Genomic DNA, 23,599 nt, shown 5'->3' on the forward strand with positions numbered 1-23,599 from the left:
CTCTAGTTTGTAAATAAAACTGTCAGCCATTTTTATATCTTGGATATATTAAATCTGATGTAGAATGGGTTATACCATAAATAATAATAATAATAATAATAATAATAATAATAATAATAATAATAATAATAATGGTAGATTCAGATTTTAATTTGCAAAAAACTGGGAAGATCTTCTGATTTCTAGTTACCTAATAATACCAAATAACATTGGTGGGGAGGAGTACATCTGCTTGATGAAAGAGAAAGTGGAGTGGTAGGTTGGTGCGCTCTCCTCGCAGCTTCTAGCCACAATCAAGGTGTGCGTTGTATAAATGCCATGCCCCCAAGATATCCCAAAGCCGGCATGTTCCTGCCACAGAGAGAAGGAGCTGGGCAGCCATTTTGAGTGGTGAGTGTTTGAATTTTTAAAAAAAACTCTGGGAGAGTGTGCTTGTTGCTGAGGGGGTGGAGCTTCTGTGAGTCACATCTGCTTGGGGGTGGAACTAGCAGACTAGCTCTATATAACTCCTCCCAGAATTATTTTGATCGAAAGAAAACAACAGCAGAGGCAGCAGGTGAGAAGTAAACCTTGAGTCAGAACCTTGCCTTTAAGTAAAAGCTAGCAGCCGGGACATTCCTATAAAGTTATATTCCCAGTAGATTGACCTCGCTGCCAGAGACTAATGAAAAGGTCAGGTCATCATGGGCCTTAATGTTGGTGTTTACCAGAGGATTTCTTGAGGAGGAAGCCCACAGTCTTGTTTCAGTCATTACTAAAGTAATGGACACTCAGTAGGAAACTGAGGGAACTGCTGCAGTCACCTGCAACACTTGTGGGATGTTTGTCTTCTTGCCTACGGAAGTGGAGAACTTCACATGCCCCAAGTGCAAGTTGGTAGCACTCTTGGTGGAGAAAGTACAGCAGCTGGAGTCCAGAGTAGCTACACTTCAGCATATTAGGGAGCAAGAGGATTTCCTGGACCCAACAGAACTAACGATTTTGGATGAGTACCACACAGAGGAAGTTGCTGGGGCAGAGTAGGTCACTTCACATACACAGGAGGCAGACAGCTGGAGGAATGTCACACAGAGAAGTAGGCCAAGAAGGGATTGTTCTGGGAGCTTGCAGCTAGAGAATTGATTTGAAGCTCTTTTCCTTATCAAGGAGGACAAGGAAGAGCAGCATGGACAGACTTCAGGAACAGAGCAGGGGAGCCTGAGAGTCCCACCCGAGGGAACAGTTGCTGCTAAGCCTCGGAGGAGGCGTGTGGTCGTAGTGGGGGACTCCTTGCTGAGGGGTACAGAAGCAGTGATTTGTAGGCCTGACAAGATGTCTCGAGAGGTGTGTTGTCTCCCCGGGGCAAAGATCCGTGATGTGACAGAGAGGCTGACAAGACTGGTCAAGCCTACTGACCAATACCCCTTCCTTTTTGTCCATCTGGAAACCAGTAATACTGCAAGACACAGCCTTCAGAACATCAGAAGGGATTACGAGGCTCTTGGTAGGAAGCTGAAAGAAATGGATGCACAAGTTGTCATCTCGTCTCTTCAGCCAGTTGAAGGGCACAGTCCAGGAAGGGAGAGGAAAATAGCGGATGTGAACAACTGGCTCCGCAGATGGTGCCACCAAAAACTATTTGGATTCTTCGATCATGGGCTGCGGTTCCATGAGGGGGGACTTCTGGCAATGGATGGGTTGTGTTTCACACCAGTTAGAAGAAATATTTTTTCCAAAAGTCTCAATAATTTGATCAAGAGGGCTTTAAACTGAGTTTTGTGGCAGAGGGAGATAATATTAAGGAAGGCAAAAGGGCTGGAGAAAATAGTCAAACTGGCATAGAGGAAACAAGACAAATAGCGCAAGGACCCAACAGTGGGAGGCAGAAAAATGTGCACAGGCAGCAAGTAAAGGGGACCCATGGTCTGCAATGTCTCTGCACTAATTCACAGAGCATGGGAAATAATGATGAACTCGAACTCCTAGTACAACAAAGCAAATATGATATAATATGCATCACTGAAACCTGGTGGGATGAGTCTCATAACTGGAATGTGGAAATAGAGGGGTATAACCTTTTAAAGAGAAATAGGCCAAACAGGAAAGGAGGAGGAATAGCACTATATGTCAGAGATATTTACACCAGTAAAGAGATCCAGGACATCAATAGTGGAAGCTAGGTGGAGAGCATCTGGATAAAAATTAAGGGGGAGGGAAACAACAAGGGTGATATGGTGGGAGTGTACTATAGACCCCCCCAGTCAGATGGAGGAATTTGATGACGCCTTTCTAGAACAGATGACCACACACTCAGAAAGGAGAGATGTAGTAGTGATGGGTGATTTCAACTATCCTGATATTTGCTAGAATTCAAACTCAGCAAAACCCTCAAGGTCTAGCAAATTCCTCACTTGCCTCGAAGCCAATTTCATTGTCCAAAAGGTGGAAGAGGCAACAAGGGAGTCAGCTATTTTAGATCTGATCCGATCCTAATCAGCAAGGATGACTTGGTTAATGGTGTGCAAGTGATGGGATCATTAGGTGGAAGTGACCATGTTCTCCTGGAGTTTGTTATACAGTGGAAAGGAGAAGCCAGACATAGTCAGACACGCATTCTAGACTTTAGGAGAGCGGATTTCAGTAAACTTAGAGAAGTATTGAGGGTGATCCCATGGTCAGAAATACTAAAAGAGAAGGGAGTTCAGGACGGATGAGGGTTTCTCAAAAGGGAGATAGTGAAGGCACAATTTCAAACAGTTCCAGTGAGAAAGAAAAGTGGGAGGTGTCTCAAGAAACCAGGATGGATGACTAAGGAACTTTCCAACTGAGCTAAGTTTAAACGGAATGCGTATAAGAAATGGAAAAAGGGGAAAATCACAAAAAAGGAATTCAAAGAAATAGCAGGCATTTGTAGGGGTAAAGTAAGAAAAGCTAAAGCACAGAATGAACTCAGGCTTGCTAGAGAGGTTAAAAACAATAAAAAAAGGCTTTTTTGGATATGTTTGCAGCAAAAGGAAGAAGTAGGGCCACTACGTGGAGAAGATGGCAAAGTGCTAACAGGACAGAGAAAAGGCAGAATTACTCAACACCTTCTTTGCCTCAGTCTTCTCAGAAAAGGCAAAGGGTGCTCAATCTGAGGATAATGGAGCAGAGGACAGATTAGGAGAATTTCAGCACAGAATAAGTAAAGAGATAGTACAGGAATATTTTGTTAATGTAAATGAATTTAAGTCTCCAGGACCATATGAACTACATCCAAGGGTATTAAAAGAACTGGCAAATGTAATATCGGAGCTATTGGCAATAATATTTGAAAACTCTTGGAAAACAGGAGAAATCCCAGCAGACTGGAGGAGGGCAAACGTTGTCCCCATCTTCAAAAAGGGGAAAAAAGAGGACCCCAACAATTATCATCTAGTTTTTCTGACATCAATACAGGAAAGATTCTAGAGCAAATAATTCAACAGAGAGTCTGTGAACATCTAGGTGGCAATTCCATAATCACAAAAATTTAACATGGGTTTCAGAGAAACAAGTCATGCCACACAAATCTGCTCTCTTTCTTTGATATGCTTGGTAGATGAAGGGAATGCTGTGGATATAGTATATCTTGATTTCAGTAAGGCCTTTGACAATGTTTACCATGACATTCTTGCAAGCAAGCTTATAAAATGTGGGCTAGACAAGGTAAATGTTACATGGATTTGTAATCGGTTGACTGGCCAAACCCAAAGGGTGCTCAGCAATGGCTCCTTTTCATCCTGGAGAGAAGTGACCAGTGGGGTCCCACAAGGTTCTGTCCTGGGGCCAGTGTTATTCAACATCTTTAGCAATGACCTGGATGATAAAATTGGGGGCATACTCATCAAATTTGCAGATGACACCAAATTAGGAGGAATAGCTAATACTCCAGAGGACAGGATCAAAATTCAAAACAACCTGAATAGACTAGAAAGCTGGGCCAAAGCTAACAAAATGAACTTCAACAGGGAGAAATGTAAGTTACTGCACTTAGGGCAGAAAAATAAAATGCACAGATATAAGATGGGGGACACCTGGCTAAACGAGACTACATGTGAAAGGGATCTAGGAGCCCAAGTAGACCACAAGTTGAACATGAGTCAACAGTGTGATGCAGCAGCTAAAAAGGCCAATGCAATTTTAGGCTGCATCAATAGAAGTATAGAGAAGTAATAGTGCCACTCTATTGTACTTTGGTCAGGCCCCACCTGGAATATTGTGTCTAGTTCTGGGCGCCACAATTTAGAAAGGATGTTGAGAAACTGGAGCGTGTTTAAAGGAGGGGGACTAAAATGGTGGAGGGTCTGGAAACCATGCCCTATGAAGAACCACTTAGGGAGCTAGGGATGTTTAGCCTGTAGAAGAGAAGGTTAAGAGGTGATATGATAGCCCTGTTTAAATATTTGAAGGGATGTTACATTGAGGAGGGAGCAAGCTTGTTTTCTGCTGCTCCAGAGAACAGGACAATGGATGCAAGCTACAGAAAAAGAGATTCCACCTCAATATTAGGAAGAACTTCCTGACAGTAAGGGCTGTTCGACAGTGGAACACACTCCCTCGGAGTGTAGTGGAGTGTAGATGGATGGCCATCTGTCGGGGATGCTTTGATTGAGATTTCCTGCATGACATGGGAATGGAAAGGATGGCCCTTGTGGTCTCTTCCAACTCTACGATTCTATGATTCTATAATTTTTGGCCCATGTGTTTCAGATCTAAGAAACTGATTTACCTCTTTGTAACCATATGCCCAAGTCCCTATTTTGTACACAGTTTTAGCCTAGGTGGATACTTTATAGTTTTAATAAAAACTGAAGTAGGTGAAGCCTGCCTATCTCCATATTCAACTATAGAAATTAGGCAGCTTTTTAAAGTTTCAACAGAAGCCCAGTAATATTGCTAGTCAGCACCCTCACCTTTATCCTGATTTAATGATTCCAATGAAAAGATTCTAAAATGCAAAAATATACAACTGTACACAAAAGTCAGAAAACGCACAAGCCATTGTTTTCCCTATTACCTTGTATGGATGTGAAAGCTGGACAGTTCAGAAAGAAGACAGGAGGAAAATCAATTCATTTGAGATGTTGCGCTGGAGGAGAGTGCCAAGGATACCGCGGACAGCCAAAAAGGCAAACAAATGGATCCTAGATCAGATCAAGCCAGAAATCTCCCTGGAAGCCAAGACGACAAAACTGAGTCTGTTGTACTTCGGATACGTCATGAGATGGCACGACTCACTGGAAAAAGCAATAATGCTAAGAAAGGGAGAGAAAAGTAGAAAGAGAGGAAGGCCACATGTTGGATGGATGGGCTCTATTAGGGAGGTCATGAGTATGGGTTTGCAGGAACTAAGCAGAGTAGTGGAAGACAGGGGGCTCTTGGAGGTGTCTCATCCATGGGTTGGTATCAACTCAAGGGCAGTTAACAACAAAATGAAATGTCAGCACAACATATGCTAAATATCACAGAAATCAAGCCAGTGTGACACAGTGGTTTTGAGTGCTGCTATGACATTGTAGACCAGGGTTTGAATCCCTTCTGAGCCATGAAACTCACTGCGTGACTTTGGTCAAGTCACACTCTCTCAGCCTCAGAGGATGCAATGGCAAACTGCCTCTGAAGAAACTTGTCAAGAAAATCCCATCATAGGTTCACCTTAGGGTCACCATAAGTTGGAAATGACTTGAAGGAACACAACAATCACAGAAATCACAAAAGAATGCCTCCTTTCTCAACATACTCAGGAGACAAACAATCATGTGTATGAACTGAATAATTTGATTTCTTCCCCACTGCTACTTGCCTAGCAATTTAGAGCATTCTCTCATTGGATACATATACTGTATCTACAAAAGTTGAAGCCATACAATACTGGCATAGATAACTATAAGCTTTCATTCTTATTGAGTGGTTGGTTCTGGCTGACCTAGAGCATTAAGTGTCTACTTGGCTGCAGTCTTCAAACCACTTACCCCAAAGCACTCTCATTTTTGTAACAACAATTGCTCTTAGTGGTTGCAACCATTAAGGGCTGCTTCTCATGTTACAATTTCACATATATATAATGACACTTGTTTATAAAGAAGCATACATTTTGCAATGTGAAACTGGATGCAAGTGTGTCCTTTTTTGCCCTGGTACAAAAATGGATCTGCATTCAGGAACATATTACTGAGATGAGGAGAGGAATGGAGGCAATTTTTACATTAGAAGCTGAGTAATGTCCCATAAATAAACCCAAATCTGAGGTTGCACTGGGGGGGGGGGCTTCCAATGATTATATTCAGAATTTGGTTGTTGTGTGCCTTCAAGTAATTTCCAATTTCTAACAATCCTAAGGTGAACTGGGTTTTCCTGGCAAGTTTGTCAAGGGGTTTGTCATTGCCATCCTCTGAGGCTGAGAGACTGTGACTTGCCCAAGATCACTCAGATGGATTCAAACCCTGCTTTCCAGAGTCATAGTCCAATGCTCAAACCACTACACCACACTGGCTCTCTACATACAGAGTAAGAGACAATTAAAAAGTCATACAAAGCACAGAGGCAACCATGCTGATAATTAAAAACATCCAAACTTCATATTAAAATATCACAGTGAGTGTAAGCTTTCAAAGTGTCCAGATCTCTTCAATATATTAGATATTATGAAAGTAACAGGGGTGGGATGAAAAAATTGGAGGGATAAAGCTGACTATCTTGATGTTATTATCTTCCTGGTGTTTTGAGACATGATAAAGGAGGAGCACGCTACAGATGCTCAAATGAGGCTTTATCAGGTGATACAATGGTTGGAACTAGGAAAATGGGTTAATAGCTACTCAAAATACACATGAAGTTTTTTAGTTTTTCTGTTGGAGTTACCAGTGTACTAGTGTAAAGAAATAATTCCCACCCCTGGGTTATATCCATTATACCCCTCATGCAACATTATTTATTTGCGTGCTTGCTTGACTGAATTTATACTCCACCTTTCTCTTGGAACTCGATTCAAGGCGGCACTACTAAAGCTACTATTGTCTTCATTCCAAAACTTAAAAACAAGTACCCTTAAGTGCTGGATTAGAAGGGTAAACCAGAAGATCACAGAGCGTACATCTACACTGTAGCAATAAAGCAGTATGACAGCACTAAGTGCTTTAGCTCCATTCTGTGGAATCCTGGAATTTGTAGTTGTACAAGGTCTTTAGCCTTACCTGCCAAGGAGTGTTGGTGTCTCACAAAACTATAAATCCCAGGATTCTGTAGGATTGAGCCATGGCAGCTAAAGAGGTGTCAAACTACATTATTTATACAATGTAGATGCAGCCTTAAAAGAGACAAACTTCTCAAATGCAGCATTGCTGATTTTATTATGTACATTAATGTTGCACCCTATCAATGATAAGTGTTCACAAATTTCTAATTTTCCACTCTAAGATATATTTAAAATTCAGAAACTTGTACTGAATATCTAGAGTATCTTCTGTTTAAAACTGGATTATTTTACATATAATGATACAGTTTTGCATGAGAAAGCTATTCTTCTAATTATCTAAGCGTGGGAGTTGCTATACAACTTACATATTATAGCATTACATTTCCAAAAGCAAACACAGAAAAGTACAAGCAGACAAGTTCCTTTTGTTTATAGTTAACTGGAGCCAATCAAAGAAATCCAACGCTTACATGTGATCTACAAATAACCTGGCATATGATTGCAAATGAATCAAATGAGAAATTTCAGAATCATCCAATGAAATGGTTGTCCCAAAAGATACAAAAAGACTAGAAAATTGCTAGAAGCATTAAGAATGTGTGTTGTGTGCTTTCAAGTAGTTTCTGACTTACAGTGACCCTATCATGGCATTCTTGGCAAGATTTGTTCAGAGGTGGTTTGCCACTGCCTTCCCCTGAGGCTGAGAGCAGGTGACTTGCCCAAGGTCATCCACTGGGTTTCATGGCTGTGCAGGAATCAAACCACAGTAGCCAGAGTTGCAGTCCAATGCTCAAACCAATATGCCATACTGGCTCCTGTATACTAGATTGTAAAATCATTATTGAATCTCCATAGGCTAAGAAGGCCTGTTTTGCATCGTATTGGTACAAAGCAAAACAATGAAAGCATAATTGGGATTTTTTCAGAAATTACAATTTATTTAAATGAAGGTAATAAGGTAATCCATAAGACTTGCATGGCATTAGAGAAACTAATTCAATAATATGTTAGCTAAATTTAAAAATCAAGATTATACTGTCAATAATTGAGAGAGAGAAAATTGGGTGAGTGAGCCAATACCACTTCAGTACAAACACAAAACTGGAGGGCACTTATTTCATAGCTGTACATTCTTGTGCATCTTTGCTTTTACATCTGATTATCTTCATTTTGTAACTGCTTCCCAGTTTCAATATCACTAAGTGTTACCCTCCATCAGAGCTTCTCAAACTTTCTATCCACAGGCCCCTTGGCAAAGTTTGAAATGGCTGGGACTTACCAGTCACAAAATTAAAGTACAGAGACAGAAGTGTTACAAAATTATTGCAGATGGGAAGCATTATTAATATCTGATCCTAATTTTACAAAATTCACTTCAAGTTAAGGACAGACATTCATTTTTAGGAGGTAATATGCTACACAATTTGGCAGTGCAGAATTTACTTTCATTTCCTCACTCTTCCCTGAACACATGCCTCTTGAAGTGTACTTGAACCATCCGCCTCGATCCAATATAGAGAGAGGCGACATACAAATAAATATTTTATTATTATTATTATTATTACTTTTCTCATCACCTCCTATTTATTAGGTTTTCACTTTTAGCTTGTCCAACTGCCAATTTTCTTTCCTCTTTCCACACTGCTGCATTTACATCCACCATAAGAACTTCTCTCTGTATTCTCAGCTGCTGTTGGTTTATCAATATATTAATTCTTCCACATTATTTCCTTGAAAGCCCCAACTGTCCCTTGGAAGAAGGACATTTTCCCTCATTGTTATGTGCCTTCAAGTCATGCCTAACTTTTGGAGGCCCAAGGCAAATCTATCATGAGGTTTTCTTGGCAAGACTTATTCAGAAGAGGCTTGCCATTGCCCTCCTATGAGGCTGAGAGTTTGACTTGCTTAAGTTCACCCAGTGAGTTTCCATGGCTGAGCAAAGATTTGAACCCTGGTCTCAGGAGTCCTAGTCCAACATTCAAACCACATCACCATGCAGGCATTTCCCCTCCTCCTGCAAAACAAACAACAAGCAATACTTTGTTTCCCAGACGCCTTTACTCAGCCCCACTTTTTCTCCCCATCTCTTGCGGCCCAAGGGACAGGCCCCATAGTTCTGAGTGCCAGTGTCCAACGACAGAGTGTTCTTCAAAGGCTGATAGAGTGGTCATCCTATCAGCAGCCCTCAGTACTTCTCCTTTTTTCTCATTTCATCTGCCCTTTTGGTTTATTCACTTAATATTTCTAAATGGAGGCAAAGCTTGCTCAAAGCCATTTACATAATAAAAATTTAAAACAAATAAACCCCAACAATTACCTTGTCGCCTCCCTTCTTACCATGCCTTCTTCCTCTTGTAATATTCAGTCAGTTCTCTACATCTCATTCCTTGTCTTACTTTTATGTCTTTCCCTCCAATTTTGCATGCTACTTGCTCTTTAATTCCTGCTTCCACATGTATCTCTTCACTACACATTCTGGGCACCTGCTGCTGATGCCATCAGTCCAAAAAAAGGGTGTCACTGACTTTCAGTCTGAGCAATATTGATGTACTGTACAGGACTGCTCAGATTAACTGGCTTGGGGGCATTTACAGATGTCAGCTGTTACTTTTTAAAGTAGCTCTCATTCAACACATTTACTTGGAAGACAAGCCATTGATTTCAATACCCTTTCCTCACGGGTAAGTATATTATGCTCAAAGCTACTAATGAAAAACCTACTGCCATATCTAGGTACTCATCAAGTCAAGTGAAACTCTCAAGAAGGCCAGTTAAAAAGTTAAATGTCCATTTCCAAATATGAGTTTATATTTACAATACCCAGAACTGACAAAACATATATCCAGGATTTACGTGATATTTTGTTTTAAAGATTCTAGATTTCTATTAATGAGCCTAACCCAGAAATACACACACACACACACACGTCACATATTTACTAAGATGTAAGAAGTTCCAATTTCCCATATGCAACGTAAAACCTACAAAAAATGGGATTATAGCACCACTCCTGTAAATCCTAAAAAGTTTTAACAGTTTAAAGGCTGAAATGTTTTTGTCTTAAAATAAACTGTAACTTTAATTTCTACTGACTGTAGTCATGAACCTATACCAATAATTTTATATCTTAAACTATCAAGCATAAAATGTTATTTGTCCAAAGAATGTCCTCTAATATTTTAAATATATTATTCCACATTCTTATAAAAATTATCTTAAACTTAAAATGGATTACAGAATTCTGGCTTGGAACTTCTAAGGAAGCTGTAGCCAAAATCAACATTGACTTCTCAGAAGGGAGCAGTCCCTCAACTAAAAAAAAGTATCTTTTAAATAAATGTTTGTTAAGTTAAAACGTTTCATAGCCTTTCATACCAATCACACAAAACCAGTTAAATATTACCGAGTCTTGGGAGAAAAAAAACTTTTATGGAATCTTCTTTAATGTTCTACAAGTCACAAACCAGGCTACAACTTTTGAGCAAGGAACTTCTTGGACCCTTTAGACTGAAATCCTAAACACAAATACTCGGGAAGAAGTCCTACTGAACTCAGTGGGATTTACACCTATATCATGCAGTCACGTATAGTACTACTGCACTACTAAGTCTTTTTTTGAAAAAGGAAGATTTGGATAAATGTATCCCCCCCATTCCCCATCAAGGGATTATTAACTTGGTAAATGTGAAAGGATGATTGGGTTAAACTTCGCATATCACCCAGCATGCTCCAAACCCACTTCCCCAAACGGGACACCCACCAGATTCTTTTTCTTCCAAACAGCAACACAGAATTGAGCCAAGGAGGCTGCATGTCTTCCTAGCAATGAGAGAGGAGTCCTACTTCTTGAACTTACCTGCTTATGGAGAAGGAAAAGGAGGGTAAAGTTTCCAAGCAAGCTCTGCCTTCCAGCCACACTCAGCAGGGGAAGCCTCCTTTATAGCTCCCAGGCTCTTTGGCATTTGCAGCTCCCTTGGGCCAGAAAAAGAGAGAGAGAGAGAGACACTCCTACCACGAGAGCAGAAGCAGCAGCAAGGAGGAGAAAACAGCTAGAAGAAAGTTTTGCCCACTGACCCACCACCACCACCACTCCCTCTCCCTCTCCCCCTGACAGACAGTTCCTGGGGGCAACAGCTGGAGAGGATCCAAGGAGCAGAGGGAGCCCAGGCAGAAGGCGAGGCGGCGGCTGCTGCTGCTGTGTTTACAGCCTGTTTCATGCTCTGGCTTCTTGTGCTCTCCTCTCCCTCCCTCTCCCTGTCTGCCACAGCCTTCCCTGACATCATTCATTCTCTTACATTCACACACACACACACACACGCCCACTCCATTGCCAAACACTGACTCACCCCTACTGCTGCTGCTGCTATTGCTATTCTAAAGGCTGGGCGAGAAAAACCGGTTAAGGCCCTCGAGAGAGAGAGAGAGAGAGAGAGAGAGAAAGGGAATTTCTTTTCTTTTCTTGGTGTGTGTTTGTTTTGAAAGGGGATGGGTGGGAAGTCCCTAGGGCGGTTACTAGAGGTGATCAGGAAATGGCATTGGAAAAGGACATGCAAAACCAGCTTCTAGATCTAGATGGAAGGGGGAATTGGGGAAGAGGAGGAGGACTATATTTTAGTTGTTATTATTAGTAGTAGTAGTAGTAGTATTGGGAAGTCCTTATGCCAGTTATGAGAAGTGATCATGAAATGGCATTCCAAAAAGACATCCAAAATCAGTTTCTAGATTGTGGGGGAGTTAAATTGTACCTGGGGAGGATTGGGAAGTCCTTATGCAGGTGATCATGAAATGGCATTGGAAAAGGACATCCAAAATCAAATTCAAGTTTGGGGGGGGGGGGGGTTTAAAATTGGGAATATTTATTATTATTATTATTTGTATTGCGAAGACCTTATGCCAGTTACGAGGGGTGATCAGGAAATGACATAAGAAAAGGACATCCAAAACCAACTTCATGGAGCAGGGGAATTAAATTGGAAAGATTATTATTATTTGTCTTGGGAAGTCCTGATGCAGATACTTTAGGTGAACTGGAAATGTTGTTAGAAAAGGACATCCAAAATCAACTTCTAGATGAAGTGTGGGAGTTAAATTGGGATTATTATTTTCTTTCTCCCAATATAGGGATTCAAGAAGGCAAACAACTAGTACAGAACAACACAATTTAAAAACAGTACAACAATAATAAAATATATAAATATGAAATTTAAAAACCAATTAAACAATTTTAAGAGTTAAAACAGTTATGAATTAAAATATAACATGTTAAAAATACAAACCATTAAAATCTATGTAGCATAACATTAAAAGCCCAGCAGGCCTGACTGCACAAGAAACGTCTTTACCTGGCGTCGGAAGGACAGTAGGGATGGTGCCATCCTGGCCTCTAAGGAGGGAGTTCCAAAGTTTGAGAGCAGCCACTGAGAAGTCTCTCTCTCTTGTTCCCACCAAATACGCCTGAGAAGGTGGTAGGACAGAGAGAAGGGCCTCTTTCAGTGATCTCAAAACTCTAGTGGGCTCATACAGGGAGATACAGTCCTTCAAATAAACTGGACCCAAGCCCTATAGGGTTTTTATAGGTCAAGACCAGCACTTTGAAATGTGTGCGAAAATGGACTGGCAGCCAATGGAGCTGTCGCAACAAGAGAGGTGTATGCTCTCTGTAGCCAGCTCCCAGTAACAGCCTGGCTGCTGCAGTTCTTTAAGCCAACTGAAGTTTCTGAGCACTTTTCAAAGGCAACCCCACATAGAGCAGTTTTATGTGATTGGTATGAAAGACTATGAAACATCTTTAATTTAACAAATGTTTATTTAAAATAATGGGGAAAAATAAAGATAGGGAGAAGAGCCATTTGGCATAGGGGTTGATTAAGCTATGGCTAGAGGGTTAAATTGGAAAGATTGTGGGGGTTGTATGCTTTTTTTTCTTTTTGTTCTACGTGAAATATCGTGAGAATTTTTAAGCAACAATGATATGTGTTTTCTGGTAGTGAAATCCCCCCCTTAATGTGAATTTTTATCATTTTAATAAAAAGTTTATTAAGGCCTAGTTAAACTATGAATGGGGTGGTTAAATTGGAAAGATTTCTTTGTGTGGGGGGGTTGGTATGTTTTTTCTTGATTTTGTTATATGTGAAATATGATAACCTGTAAGCAACAATGATATCTGTTTTCTGGTGGTAAAATCCCTCTTCATCTCATAAGGCCACCTTAAAGAGGCAAAACTCTACTTTAGGAGGAAACATTGGCAGAATCTGATAATCTCCAATGCCACTTCTCTTCTAAACGTTTTCCAGTCCTCCCTCAGATTCATTTGAACTCCAGTGATGCACACTTCATAAAATTGATTCTTGTCCAAACTCCTTACCCCCCAAACGGTTTTAAACTTGTGTGATCAAAACACCCAATATAATTTCGCTGAATATTTGTCCAGAGGTAAAGAATGGCCATTTACTATATGCTCATGTATAAGTCTAGAAATGTAGGTCAAAAAATTGACCCCAAGAAACTGAGTTGATTTATCCACAGGTCAATGTAAGTATTGTATCTTAACTATTATTTAAAAGAAGGAACCATCCCCTGGTGAAAAGCAAGAGTATATTCTGTCCTGGAAGCACCAATCCCCTCTACTCTCATCCATCCAGCCTTAAGAGTGAGCACAAAGAGTTAAGTCTACTGGAATTGTGTAAGTTCTTTGACAGTGTTTTGCTTTGCTTCATCCTTTAGATCCTTTGCTATATGCCTCTGAGTTTTACCCTCAGTTTACCCATGGGTAATCATATCAAAATCCATAATTTCAGCCCCAAAACATGCTCTCAACTTATACATGAAGTCGACTTATAGTTGAGTATATACGATAACTTAAATTTTCTGCTAGGAAAACCACTCTCTCCCCCCATTGGCCCACATTTTCCCCAACTATGGGTTCATCTACACTGTAGAAATGATGCAGTTTGACATGTTAAGTGCTGTCACTCCATCCTATGGAATCCTGGGATTTGTAGTTTTACAAAGTCTTTAGTCTTCTCTGCCAGTAACATTTACAGTTCTATATCGCTTAATAGTGAACTCTAACTGGTTTACAATCTGTAAGCCAATTGCCCCCAACAAGTTGCCAAAGAGTACTGGTGGTTCACAAAACTGCAAATCCCAATGTTCTGTAGAACGGAGCCATGTCATCTAACGTGACACCAAACTGCATCAATTCTACAGTGTAGATGCACCCTAATCAGAAAACAACACAATATATCGCAGAGATGCTTGCAGAACAAAAATCAGTACTAAAGTTCACAGGATAGTGGATTTAAAGAAATTTTGGTTACTTGAATATTTAATTTAGCATCTGTATTGAAATTATTTTGATGTTACAGAAGTCAAAATAAGAGGAGTAATTTATCAGTAAAGAGAGTTTGTATAAAGGCAGAGGTGGGAAAAAGGTGGGATATAATAATAATAATAATAATAACAACAACAACAACAACACAGTAATAATAATGTATATAAACAGAAGTGAAAGAAATGAAAGGCATTTTGATTTAATTAGCACAAACTACTTGAAGGTAGGAAGTACTGACGAAATAGCTATACATTTGGAGAAGAATTTTACAACTGTAAAAATAATGTTAATGTGTGTTGTTTATGTTTACTTGTGTTGCTATATTGTACAGCTTCGAATTTTATATATGTGTGTATCAACCTCTAATTGTTCTTTTAGAATGTAGGTCTTTATTTTATCTTATCTATTTTTAACCATTGTTTACTATGTGGTTACTTCATTCTCCCCCAAAATGCCTCATTTTAATGGAGATCAATTTTTAGACCAATTTTTAGATTGATTTTAATAATTTGATTATATTTTAAGATGTTTTGTATTTTAATTGGGGGGGGGGAGGTTAGGTATTTTGTTAATTACGTTAGTATGTTTTTATAATCGTTACCCTCCTTGATCCTTTGTGGAGAGGCAGGCTACGAATAAATTATTATTATTATTATTATTATTATTATTATTATTATTATTATGTACAGCGCTGTGCAAATTACAGTGCTTTATAAATAAATTGAAAGATGATAAAATTAATAAAGATAAGAGCATGACTATTAAGTACAGAGCTATGAGCGCCGGCATTTAAAGATCAGCACCTGGAGAGGAGAGAACATAGTATTTAGGGTACAAATTTTGAAGCAAGGGTATTATATACATCTCTGGACTCCGGTTTACCTTTTTAAAAGCCCCTATAGGTCTTGGAGACAAGAGTGTTTTGCCCCATTTTCTGCCAGGGCCTAGTCAACTCTGAGGCAGTTGGGAAGCCTGCCTTGCAGTCGCTTAGCAACTGGGAGAACCTTCTCCCCTCACAGCCATTTTGCTTTTAGAGCTAATGGCAAAGGCCTTCCCAGGATGCATCTGCACTGCACTGCACTATTAATCCCGTGGTTTGACGCCACTTTAACTGCCGTGGCTCCATGCTATGAAATTCATTTGATGTTTTGCAACACATTTAGCTGTCTCCGGTGACAAACTACAAACCAAAGGATTCCATAGCATGGAGCCACGTCGATTGAAAGTGGTGCCAATCTGGATTCATTCTACAATGTGGCAGCAGCCATAGGAAAGCCTAAAAGAAAGTTGAGGGTATTCATGGGTCTAAACACACTGCAGAAATAGGTTTGAGATGGCTTTAACTGCCCTGGCTCAATGCTAGGGAATCCTGGGAACTAGTTTTGTGAGCCATTTAGCCTTCTCTGTCAGAGAAATCCCTGGTGCCACAATAAAATGCAATCCCCAGGATTCCCTAGCACTGAGCCATGGCAGTTAAAGCAGTGTCAAACTGGATTATTTCTGCAATGTGTCTTGGAACTTGGATTAAAATATCGCAATAGGGCGGCAGGTGTAGCAGAGAACCAGGGGCACTTAGTGATAGTTGCAAAAGATAATGTGGCTTTTAGCTATTTTTGAGGAAATCAGGCCAAAGCTTGAATAATCACCTCTCTAATCCCTCTGTCGCCTATCCAGCCCTATTATTTATTTATTTAGAGTATTTATACCCCGCTCTTCAGCAAAAAGGCTCTCAGAGCAATTTACAAATTGTTAATTAACATTTCACTGCCCTCAGGTTTACAGTCTAAAAAGACAAAACACAAAAGGAGAAGGGGATGGCCATCTCACCCTCTAAACCCAGGATTGTTGCTGTTGTTGTTGTTGTGGTGGTGTGCCTTCAAGTAATTTCTGATTTATGGCAGTCCTAAGGCCTATCATGAAATTCTTGGCAAGATTTGTTCAGGGGATGTTCACCATTGCCTTCCCCCGAGGCTGAGAGTGTGTGACTTGCATACGGTCACCCAATGGGTCTTATGGGTGAGCTGGAAATCGAACCCAGGCCTCTAGAGTCATAGTCCAACACTCGAATCACTACACCATGCTGTCTCTCTTATTTATTAATATTAATATACAGTTGTCCCTCCATATTCTCTAGGGTTAGGGGAACAAGACCCCCCGTGAATATGGAAAAACCGCAAATAACAAAAACACTGTTTTTGCCTGAGAGGACAACTCTCTAGGAATCTCTAGGTCCTCTAGTGCAACTCTGTGGTCAATGTCCAACATACACTGACCATAGAATGGCACTGGAGTAGCTACAAATGGTCTTTCAGTGCAACTTTTAAAGTTGACCACAAAGTTGCATTGGAGGACCTAGACAGTCCTAGAGAGAACATATTAATGAAATCTGTGAATAATCAAATCTGCAAATATCAAAGCCGCAAATATGGAGGGATGACTGTATAAATATTGCACCTACATACATAAAACTTCAATACAGATGGTTTGGAGACACTTGGTTTCATGAAAGGTAGGGCTCCTCTGTTAATGGAAATGTGTTGGGTAAAGCAAGGGGTGACATTATGCTAACTGGATGATCCCACAACCGGACAAGTGAGAGGCAGTTTTCACCAGTTTCTCCTTATACCGCTGCCCACACTGTCCCAAGAGGGTCCCCCATTCTTCTAAAGCAGATTTTCAATGTAATTGGATATGGCAAGAGGATCGGAGAAAAATACCTTATTCTCCAATCGACTTCTTGGAGTTCTAGTCTCCATAACTGTGGATCTAATCTAGTATATACATTATAACACTCCCTTCACTGTAAAAGGGATCTAATCCAGTATATACATTATAAAACCTTCCCTTCACTGTAAAAGTTTATCAAGATTAGAAATGCATCCCTCAGCAGATCATGCCTTTACAGTTCAAGGATTTTAATTGCCAACTTCCAAATCAACATTATTTCACCAACTCATCTCATGCAGTTGATAATAAATAAAACATTTCATTATTTCCCCACAGTTGTTAATACAGTCCCGAAGAAGCATTTGTTTTGTCCTAGCATGAGTGAATGATTTACTGAATTTGTCTACAGACCATTTCAAATTGTTAGAAATTTACCTTAAAAACAATTAAAATGACAGCTTATATTAAAATAACAGAGGACTAGAGGAAAGCTATAGAAATTAGATACACTCCCCCTTTGAACCACATTTTTCCTTAAGTTGGCAGCCTTAGATGCAAAAAAAAAGTCACCTCCTTTGTCCTAGTAGAAACCATCTGGTATCATATGAGATGTATTTTATAAACCAATTTATGTTTTTATCTTCAGGAGATGTTGTTAGAAAATGTATGGTCTGTCTACTTCCAGGGTCAAGAGAATATGTTGTTCTTAAATTGATCCCCTGGGCAACACAATATTACTGTGCTATTAAATACAAATCTTTTTTCATAGTACTACACCAGTACAATATGTTGTTCAATGAGGGATGTGGGTTACCTTGCTGTTAGAGGGAAATAATTCTGAAGCATAAACCTAATAGATAACAAGGGATGTTATCCGTTGAGAATGAATGCAATTTAAAGTTTTCATAGTAGCGTGAATTTTGAGGGGAAGATTTTTATTTAGTCTTTTTTAGTGTCAGTATTTAATTTTTAAGGAGTGCTTTTAAAAGTGCTCATATTAGCTTTCATTTAATTTGTTTAATACAGTTTTAGTTGGTTTTCAAGATAATTTACTATATTTCTTTTTTTTTCCTTGTGTATTTCTTTCAGGGGATCAGCAGTGGTGTTACTGAAGATGGCATTATTATCGATGGACTCTGTCTAGCATGTGCCTTAAGGTTATTATGATTTCCAGAAAGGTGCCAGGCAGTTACCTGAGTAAGCATTGTAGCCAGAATGTTGATGTTTTGGGGCAGACAAGGGGGGAAAAGATGGTATCTTTGTAAACTTACTTTACTGATTTACCCATTTGGGACAGTATCCTTTCAGAACGTGCTTCTTGGGCTATCAATGTGGGGGATGAACAGGATCCCCCCCCCCCGTCTCATTTTTCAGGAAGATGATGAGTCACAGAACAAAGACTATACAGGATGTTTGCAATTCAGTATAGAGTTCATTCTCACTCCAGGATTCTACTCTAACAACACAGCCATTCAGCACCCACCCACCCCTTATTACCTCTTGGTTTGCACCACAGAATTAAGAAATCACAAGAGAAAAAGACTTGTTCATAGTCCCCTATCCAATACCTTTTAAGATATAGTTCTTTAATTAACTGCATATTATACAGATATCAAGCCGTTCAGGAAAGATAAGAAGCAAAAGTAAAATGTGACAGAAATACAGTCGCCCCTCTGTTTTCTCAGACTTTGTGTCCATGTCCCTCGGGAATATGTGAGGGCAAGCGGAGGGTGATACAGTGGGGCGCACACTCAAGGCGTGTGTGTGGTGGTGTGCTCATCTGTGATTTTCCGTTTCTGTGGGATGGTGTCCAGAACGGATCCCCCATGAAAACGTAGGGGCGAATGTAGAGACAGAACCTTGAAAGCAACATTTAAATGACTTGTGCACAGGGGCAAGGAGAACTACTATATTCATTAATTCAGAGAAATAGAAGGCAACAACAAAAAAGGAAGAACGAAATACCTCTTCCATAAAATCCAAGAAATCAAAGGGAAATTTAAACCAAGACTGGAGTACTGTATGACCAGCAGGGGAACGCATTACATGACCAAGAGATGAAAACAATACATTGAAGAACTATATAGAATAAATTAGAGGATGACAGATTCATTTGAAGAAGAACCATATGAAGGCAAACCTCAAATTTTAAAAAGTGAAGTGGATGCTGCACTTACAGCACTTAAAGAAATAAATTATCAGGAAACAGATGGCATACCAATTCAGCTGCTTCAAGCTATAGAGACAGAATCTACTCTAGTTCTAACTCAAATCCGTCAACAAATATGGAAAACAAAACAGTGGCCCACAGATTGGAAAAAATCTACAGTCCCCCAAAAAGCAGTCACCAGGAACTGCAGTAACCACAGGACCATTGACTTAATTTTCCATTCAAGCAAAGATTCTACAAGAAAGACTTTTACCATATATGGATCAAGAAATCCCCAATGTCCAAACTTGGTTCAGGATAGGAAGAGGCACTAGGGATCATATTGCAAACATATGTTGGATAATGGAGTACACCATAGAATTTCAGAAGAAAATCAGTGTGTGCTTTCCAGATAATAACAAAGCCTTTAATTGTGCAGACCATGAAAAACTTTGAATTGCTCTTAAGGAAATGGGTGTGCTGCAACATTTGATTATCCTGATGCATATCCTTGTACTAAGGGCAAGACTGGGAGAAATAGAATGGTTTCCTATTGACAAGGAATCAGGCAAGGCTTCATTTAGCATCCTATCTAACTTGTATGCCAAAAATATAATACGTAAAACTGGTCTAGGGGAAGGAGGTGTGGAAATTGGAGGAAACTGGAGAAAAGAACATTAACAGCAGATGACACCATACTACTAGCAGAAAATAGCATAGACTTGGAACAGTTGCACATGGCTACCCAAATTTTCATAGTATTTTGGAATGGCAGTCTTTCCCTTAATGCTAAGTTTCTGCTCTGGATAGGGAATGTGTGACCCTCCATGTTGTTGGGCTACAACTCCCATTGACCCTATCTGGAATAGTCAATAATGAGGGATATTGGAAGTTGTAGTCCAATAACAGTGGGAAGATCACATCTTCTATATCTGCTCCATAGCACCCTCTTCCAACTTGATGCCTTCCTAGTGTGTGGAATGCAGCTCCTGTGACCTGACCATACTGATTGTCATTAATGGAAGTTACATTCCATCATTTACAGGAGGAAAAAAAATATGTCAACCCTATGCACATGCGGGGCCTTCCATACAAAGAATGGTTATGAAAATCCTGAGTGACAAGATATGTTAACAGTAGGAAGATATGAGCTGGAGTCCCTGGTTAAAATCCCAATCCAGTGGTGTACATTTTCACGTCACTACAGTTCAAAAATAGGAAACAATAAATTCAGAGTTGAAAATATGTTTTTGTGAAAATGTTTTTTTTTTCAAACAACCAGTCAGATGTTTCCTGCCCATCCCCATTTCTAACAAACTGATACAGTTTGCAACTGTTCCAACATTACATCATGCATTGATCAGGAAAGATAAATCTAATTTATCTGGGCTATGTGTTACAGTAAATCAGTTTAGATCCCCTTGTCTAAACTGTTTTGTTGATGTCATAGATTGTATTTCACAGGGAGCAGAAGAGTCACAAGGAAACAAAAAAGAAGATGGTGTAATGCATTTGCTAGCTTGAATGGGTAAAATGACTTACCGTAGGTATGGGCACTTTAAAGCCAGTACCATTAGTTTAGTTTTTATAAGCATCAGACATTCACAGTGCATAAATCTGAACAGGAACTTTGGGTGTTTAAGGCTTAACTGTTTGCTCAACGCCTACACAGGATAAGTAAACAAATAAATATAATGAGACCTATCCTTCAGCTGAAGCCAGTAAAGCTTATATCACACAATCATTGATGATGTCAATACAAATGTATCCTCATTCCACCTCTTCCATTGAACTAATATTTTCAAATATACTAGGACTGTGTTATCTGTTGCCGAAAGAAGAAGAAATTCTAAACGTATATAGGAGATTGCACTGGCTTTGCTCCATGATGCTTGACTGACCTATGCACATCCAGTCTATCTTCTAAAAGAATTGCATGCATGTGTACACATGTGCAGGTTACACAGTTATGTCTGCTGTTCTCCACAATATATGTGAAGCATAGATTACAGTGGTATATTGTCAATGACAGGGAAGATCATCTTAACCTGAGGAGTGCAGGCACTACAGTTATAGACTATATGTATATTTGTGTCAATTATTTATCATTGTCTCTTCCTGCAGTCATTGACATGAATTCTTGGGCTCATTCCCACATGCATTTGACACTGGGCCGCTGAACTGATTCAGGCCAATGTGAAGTTCCCACTATGGAAGCAAATTAATTCATTATTTCATGAATTCATGTCCTTTTTGACACAATTGTCGTTCCCACTAGCCAGTCTTTTTTTAAAAAATGTGAATCATATGACGCACATCTATGCGTCATCCCTGGGCTGCATCCCTGGGGCTCCGGAGCACTCAAGCCTCCCGGGGAGCAGGCGATGCAAAAAGTGGGTGGTTTTCTTGGCAAGATTGGTTTGGAGGGGGCTGGCCCTTACCTTCCAATGAGGCTGAGAGAGTGTAACTGGCCCAAGGTGGGCACTATCTTGCTAACCCAGTGTCTCTCTGGCCATCCAGGCACTTCCTTCCCTCCTGCTTTCCTCCAAATCCAGTCTGTGAATCCTTCACTTGCTCTCCTTTCATTTTCTCTCCACCTCCCAAAAGTCCATTTCCTCTCCTTCCTCAATAGGATCCCCCCTTCAACATCCCCAAAGCTGGTGACAGTGCTGGAGGGCTGCCCCCCCCCCCCCCCTCCCCCCCTCCCCCCCCCCCAGGGGACTTGGGTGTCACCCCAGGCACTAGTCCTAGAATTAGAACTCGCCTCCCTCTCCTTCCCATCTTCCCTTCTTAAGGCACTTTGCTGGCACAGATGAGCAGAGAGGCCTTGTATTTTTTCGAACCTTGTTAGTATTAGGATATCATAGATACTATTTGCATAAATTTTACTAATCTGGTTTAAGAGTATTTTCTGGTCCTAACCCTGAGATTCTATCACAGGAGCTTGTACCATATAAGAATGTTACAACTGATGTACAATTAGTGCTACTCATTGAAGGATATCTTATATATATTTTTAATTGCTGTATGCTCCCTTAAGGCCTATCTTTGAAAGAAAAATAGGATAGTTAATTAATTACCACTAACCAGAAATTCTCCACATAGACTTTTAAACACCTTTGTTTGTTTATTCATTACATTAGTATTCCACCCCATAACACTCATCTGATGCCCCATAACAGAAAGTTCTTGAGTGGCTTACAGTTAATTATACACAAATGGTGGACAATATTCTTGTTCTCCTCTCAAAAACAGGGGTAACCAAAACCCAATAGAAGTCTAATCAGAAGTCAGTCCAAATGAATTAATTCTGGTTTTCTCCCAGATAGGTGTGTACACAGAATTCTATCCTATGGCTGCTTTGCAAAGTAGTACCATCTATCCATGCCTGACTGACCTCTTAATATTTCATTTATATGATTATTTTTTATTGAAAGCACCAAACATTTCCAGAATTTTCTCTTTACAAAGGGTAAGCTCTTTTTAAAAAGAAAAAGGATTGTTTTTATTTCAAAAAATGTTTGAAAGCAAACATTAGACTACTTAGGAAAGTGGTTAATTACAAAATAATATGCAAAATTAAATAAATGAAAGTGATAACTTAATATTCCTTTTCCATTTAGGAAACAATTTAAATGAAAACCTGGAAGGAAAAGATTTTAATTTGTTATCATTATTTTTGGATAAGTGGGATCTAAAGTGGTAGAAAATTATACTAATTATCCAGGATTCAACATCATCCTTAAAAATTATAATTACAGTACAGTACTGTTCAATACTGTATATGCATGTCCACTCTTGTTCCCAAATAAGAATGTATTGGATTGCAGGCTTTAGTCGCAAAAGAAAATGTGGATCTTAGTTATTTTTGAGGAAATCAGACCAAAGCTTGAAAAATCACCTGTGTAATCTCTCTGTTGCCTATCCAGCCCTACCCCATTTTACCCTCTTAACCCAGGATTATTGTTGTTGTTGTGTGCCTTCAAGTAATTTCTGATTTATGGCAATCCTAAAGCTTATCATCAAGGTTTTTTTTGACAAGATTTGTTCAGAAGAGGTTCACCATTGCTTTCCCCTGAGGCTGAGAGCATGTGACCTGCCCAAGGTCACCCAGTTGTTTTAATAACAGAGCTAGGAATCGAACCCTGGTCTTCAGAGACATAGTCAAACACTCAATCCGCTATGCCACACTAGCTCTCATAAATGCCATTACTTCTCTTCCCCTTACTTCCTTTATAGACCTCCCATCTATAGC

General features: G+C 39.7%; 1 protein-coding gene and 1 long non-coding RNA gene across 9 annotated transcripts in view; one reads left to right on the plus strand and one right to left on the minus strand.

Annotated features, from left to right (window-relative positions):
* The window catches only part of SGMS2 (sphingomyelin synthase 2), a 53,840-nt gene extending 38,294 nt beyond the window's left edge, over nucleotides 1-15,546 (minus strand). For 2 of the 8 annotated variants that reach the window (XR_006104188.1, XM_042469588.1), the window contains exon 1: nucleotides 11,052-11,500. The gene's annotated coding sequence lies outside the window, so the exon portion shown is untranslated. Of the gene's footprint in view, nucleotides 1-5,017; nucleotides 5,172-11,051; nucleotides 11,501-11,541; nucleotides 11,558-15,410 lie in introns of those variants that run through there. The other 6 variants (XM_042469583.1, XM_042469585.1, XM_042469586.1 and 3 more) reach the window with 6 other exon arrangements.
* LOC121931624 lies at nucleotides 10,978-20,616 on the plus strand. Its single transcript, XR_006104189.1, has 3 exons — nucleotides 10,978-11,076; nucleotides 18,285-18,392; nucleotides 20,390-20,616. It is a non-coding gene; the product is annotated as an uncharacterized LOC121931624 (long non-coding RNA).
* Nucleotides 20,617-23,599: the final 2,983 nt, after the last annotated feature.

The sequence above is a fragment of the Sceloporus undulatus genome, chromosome 5, assembly GCF_019175285.1.
Source record: "Sceloporus undulatus isolate JIND9_A2432 ecotype Alabama chromosome 5, SceUnd_v1.1, whole genome shotgun sequence".
Taxonomy (NCBI): Eukaryota; Metazoa; Chordata; class Lepidosauria; order Squamata; family Phrynosomatidae; genus Sceloporus; species Sceloporus undulatus.